Below are 6,000 nucleotides of genomic sequence, written 5' to 3' on the forward strand. Positions count from 1 at the left end.
GAATATATTTATTAATAATAATAAATATAGGGTCCCTAAGTTAACTTACTACCCTATTTACCCCTATAATTATCTTTTATTTAAAGCGAAGCGTCTTTTTAAATTATAACCTCTTATTATATTCTAAATAACCGATCCTTTTTTTTTTTTATAACTTAAATCCCGAACTTATTAATTCTTAATAATTTAAAATAAACTTATAATACCCTTTTTAACTAAGTTAATAATTTTATAAAAGCTAATAAATTTAATATTATAAAGCGGAATAAGTATAAAGCTTAAGGCCGAATTATTTAATATATTTTTTAATATAATTAGTTTAGTAAGCCTAGGCTTATATAAAGTACTAATATTTAATAATATAAGTTTTATAAATACGGTTATAAATAATAAATTATTACCGAGGCTTAAGAAGAGGATAAGTAGTTATTATATTATTATCTAAACCCCTAATATAAATAATATAATTATAGCCCTAGTTTTAAAGCCTCTACGTACCCTTTATATCGTAAGTTTACTAAGGTAGTTAAGGATATTATTAAAATTATAAGCTAACGAGTTAGGATTTAGGCTCGCAATATACGTATTATTATTTAAGAATAGTTCCTAAAGTCCTTATTTACTTAACGAGATATTTATAATACTAGGGCTTATATAAACTAAAAAAAACTAGCTAAATACTTACTAATTATAACGTTAATTAAGTTATTTAATAAGTAAGATATCTTATACGTAATAAAATAAGTAAATAACGAGCTAAACCGCTTTATTAGCCTTATCTAGACTTTTTTTTATTATTTTTAAATATAGAAGTAATTCTTTAAAGTAATTAGTTTTAATAATACTTATAATACTAATTATTTTAAGCTCCTTCTTTTCTAAGTTATTAAGTAAACCTACTTTAAATCTATTTATAATACCGCATTCGGCCTTATTAATAATAAAAAACTAAAGGGTTTTTAGTTTTTTTTAATAAGTATTTACTAACTTATAAACTAATACTTAGTCCGTTATTCTATTATTATTATTATAAACTACGATAAATAAATAAAAGTTATACTAAATAAGTAGTTCTTAGACGTTTAGTAATAACTCTATATTTATTATATTAACTCTAACGTTATACTTAGGATTAAATAGAAGTAAGTTAAGGACTATAACTATAATAATAATAGTAATAAGTTTAATAACGAGGGATATTAGCTATTAATATAAGTAATAGTTATACTAAGTAATAAGGATAAGGCTTATATTAATACGCTTATTAATAAGCCCCCCTCTTATACATATTATAAAGTCTTTATAATATAAAAGCTTATTATTTTTACTAAGACTAAGTATACTTTTAAAAAAGCCTAGACTAAGCTCTATAAAGAGTTTAATAACTAACGCCTAATCCTTTAGTACTTCTACGTAATATACTTATTTTTAAAAGTATAATAGGCCCGTTATTTTATTTAAAAATACTAGAACTTTAGTACTTATATTACCTCTAATATTAAATTAAGTAATAATAATATTAAGGGTTATTTTTTAAATAGTTTTAATTACTTATATTAGCTTATTGACGTTATATAGGATATAATTAGTAATTAGGAGCTATACTTTTACTAAGCTTATATAAAAAATAAGGTATTTATAAGCTAGGAGTATATAAGTACTCGCTTTAAGTACTTAAATAAACTTTAAATAATACTTTTTTTAAAATATTTTATTTTAATTAGAATATAAGGCTAGCTTATAAAAAAAGTAATACTATTTAATAAGAGGCTATTTTTAAACCTTTTTAAATTTATAATTTAAATTATACTATTTTAATTAAGCTAAGTATCTTATATTATTATAAGATCTATTTTAAAATATTAAATTTAGCTATTTTTAATAAGTAAAAAGTATACCCTTAGTAGCGTTTTTAAAAAACGTTTTTTTTAAATTTATATTACTAAATCCTTAACCTTAAGATTATTATATCCTTTTATAATAAGTTAAAAAATAAAATATAGCTTATTTTATTATAATTAGTATTATTTAAAAAAGGTTAGTTAGCTAGTTAAGCCCGTATTACTTATAATAACTAAAGTATAAATAATAAAAAGCGAAGTTACTTATTTAAAAATAAAAATAAGTCGATACTAGCTAAGTTTATAAAAAAAATAAGTTAACTAAGTTAAAGCTAGATATTAAGCTTATTTTAATAATAAATAAGGAGCTAGTTTAGCGTTTTTAATAAGGGGAGGATAATAGGGAATTATATAAATAAACGGCCGATATAACTTAGTATTTAAAAAAAACGGAGCTAATAAAAAGTAGTTTATAATAATAATAAATTATTATAACTATATTAAAAGAGGTAGTTAAGTAAACGTTATTATAATTTACTCTTTATATATTTTAAATATATAATAAAAAGAAGCTTTATTTATTTAAAATTTATAAAAGCTTAGATTATTAACTTATTTAAAATTTATAAATCTTAAATAGGTAATATAGTAGTTCTGAACGAGTACGTAGGTTATAGTAGTATTTTTATTTTTAAAAATCTTAAATTAGAGCTTAGGTTAGAGAGGATAATAAGAATAAGTATATTAGTATAATTACCCTTATTATTTTTATAAAGAGGTATTATTTTTTTAGACTAATTAGATATAGAAAATATTATACATCCCTAAGAGCTATGCGTCCGTATTAATTCGTTATACGTCTTATTAATTCCCTTTATAATATAGCGCTTTTTAAAAAAAAAAATAGATTTATACTTTTTTAATAATTAATTAAGCTTATAAAGATTTAAAATAACAGATCCTTATTAAGGACGTTTTTAATAATAACGATTAGTAATTATTAGCTAAGTTAAAAGTAGTACTTAAACTATTTTATTTTTAAATAATAAAATATGAAAACTAAGGTAAAAAGTTTTGCTATCCGAGTAGTACTATTTGGCTATCCGGGTAGTAATCCACTTTTTAGACTAATAAGGGCTTACGGCTATAGAGCTCGGGCTATAACCCCATACCCGTACCCGCTGTACCTACCTACGGGCCACCCGGCGCCTACGCGCCGCAATTACGTAAGGTAGCCGCGGGTACGTATAGTTATAATTACCCACGGTTATAATTACACACGGTCGCAATTATACACGGTCGTAATTACACACGGTCGTAATTACTTATTAAGATAGATAATTAAGTAGGTAATTAAGTAGGTGATTGAATAGGTAATTACGACCGTGGGTAATTACGACCGTACGTACCCGCGGCTGCCTTATGTAATTACGGCGTATATACGCGCTAAGTGGCCCGTAGGTAGGTGCAGCGGGGTAAAAAAGTTTAGAGTTCAGACGGCAGGCTCTGATTGGCTAATAAAGTGGATTACTGCCCGGATAGCTAAACAGTACTGCCCGGATAGCAAAACTCAAGGTAAAAGAGACGGTTATAGCCGTTTATAAAAAATAATAATAAGTCTTAAGTACTTCATTAACTATTTTTAAAAATAAAAGAAGTTATATAATAAACTTTTTAAAAAAAAGATAGATTTTATAGCTTTTTAAATCGTAATATTATAATTATAATTAATATAAATAATACTACTTTATTAATAATTAACTCGTTATTAAATTATATCTTAACTTCTTTTTTAACTTCTAATTTTAAATAATATTCTTTATTATATTTAGTTTAAATATATACTTAGGGAGCGGGTAGAGCTACTTTTTAATAATAATTTTAATTTATAAAAATATTTTTAATTATTAATTATTAATATTTAATAAGTTTTTAATAAGTATTATACTAAGTTAAGTAACTCTCTACTCTATATTATAATAATTATTTTTTATTTTAAGTAGAAAATAAAATAGCTAGAGAAAAAGTAGGATATGCCCGAGTAGAGTTATTAATTATTTAATATAAAAAAGGGATTCTATAATTATTAATAAAAATAATATATAAATAAAATAATAAGTCTTTTTTTTATTATTTAAATCCTCCTTTTTATTACGATAATTATAAGCTATTCTTATTATCCTTACGATTTTAAAAAATATTATAAAAAACTCGTAATATTAATAATAGTTAATATTTTAAATAATAAACGTAATAATTAACTACGTACTTAAACTTAGTTAATATTACTTATAAATTATCCCTTAGCTAGTTCTTAACCTAATTTAATAATAAATTAACTATTAACTAACCTATTTAATATTAAATAAGCTTATATTTAATATTTTTATAATCCTTATAATAATAATAAACTACGAGAGGATATTTAGCCTTACGAAATTAATTTTAACTTTATAATAATTATTAATAAAATCCTCTGTATTAAAAGAGGTTTAATATTTTAAGAATTAATTTTATAACGGTATTATAAAAATAAGAAGTTAATTTTTTGATTAAAAAAGCTAATTAAAATAAAGTCTATAAGTTAGTATTATAAGGACTTTTATAATAACTTTATTTAATTCCTAATTAGGAAATTAGTTAAATTTATTAATTAATTATTAAATAATTAAATATAGCGCGAGAAATGAGCTAAATAATTAAATACGAACCTTATATTTGATTTGTTTGTATGGGTATAAGCGCTGGCTTCCGTCCGCTGTCAGCAGCATTCAAGCCGCCTGTACATCATAAGCCCCCGGTACAGAAGGATACAACGGCGGAAAGTGCAAGCCCGACAAAGTTCTTTGCGGCAGCGCAGGCTCTACCATTACATGTTGTGACACTACGGCCTGTTCTTGAAAGTGTTTTTATTCCTTGAGAAAAGCTCTCAGAGCTATAATTGACATCTCCACTGCAGTCTATTTGGTTTCGTGAATGAGCACGGCTTATGGCTGTGGACGAGGCCAATCCTCTAACCCGTTGCATCATCAGCCTCTCGTAACATCCAGAAACTTGCCTCTACTTTGAGGCCCGAGACAGAGGAGACTATTCTGTGGTGGAATCATGTCACCGTTTAGGTGTGAAGTATGAACTTTAAACCTTCCAATGAAGTGCAGAGGGAAGGAGGGTGATGGTTCAGCACACCTAGTGTGTGCTCAAGGTGCCCAAAGTGACCAAGGCGAAGCTGTGTTAACCACGACATTGACATCCATCAACTCAATGTACCGATTACGTACTGAAAATTAGGATGGGAAAATTCCACTGACAACGCGATCGGCTGTTTTTGAATCAGAAGATCTGCTGTAGGTACTAGGAGAATTCCGTCACTTCGAGACCGCGCGAGCCTTGACTTAATCGTATCGTGACCCATTGACTACATAACATGAGTACCATTGCGACCAGCCTGTGACCTCAATGGCTGACGTGGCAATGCTAGCTCGTCCACGAAAATAGGCTGTGTGATGATTTTTGCATTTCAAAAGTTCCGACAAACCCTTACCTACACGTATGTTACCTTAGTTTTCGGTTGGCCTAGACATCAAGGCTTAAGATCAATGTCTGGGATACAGACTGGACTGAAAAGATGGCGATAGACCCTTGTACCTTGCCTTCTCCATGTTGCCAATGCAGTGGCACCAGTGCGTAGTTGAGTTGCGTATGTAAGCGGTTAACCGTATCTTGAAGAGTCCCGCTGACCTCGGTAACGCCGATGTATCGCCAGTGAACAAGGACCAGAATACGAACTCAATGTTGACAACCTTTAAGAGACAGAACGTACAGTGTCGCACATAAACGCTTGATCACAGCGGCGATGTCAGGATGATTTAGAGAAAACAGGTTTGTGGTAGAGCAGTGTACACCCTAAACTGTCGAGATGGTACCATACATCTGATGAATAGACTATCCGTGTCTTGCGCCCGAAGGGTACGCCGACCTCAGTCCAGAGAATTTGCGTGCGAATTGGCCTGGTGATCGCAAACAACCAAATCCACATTCACCAGTACTTCTCGCCCACACCCCTAAGCACAACCCAAATTCGTTTCCGTATCTTGTCGTACCGTAATTACGTGATAGTGGTCGTTCCTATCCTCCACTGGTGCATAGAGCCGTTGGTTAT

The sequence above is a fragment of the Colletotrichum tamarilloi genome, assembly GCF_030869305.1.
Source record: "Colletotrichum tamarilloi strain Tom-12 chromosome Unknown Scaffold_73.1, whole genome shotgun sequence".
NCBI classification, from domain to species: Eukaryota; Fungi; Ascomycota; class Sordariomycetes; order Glomerellales; family Glomerellaceae; genus Colletotrichum; species Colletotrichum tamarilloi.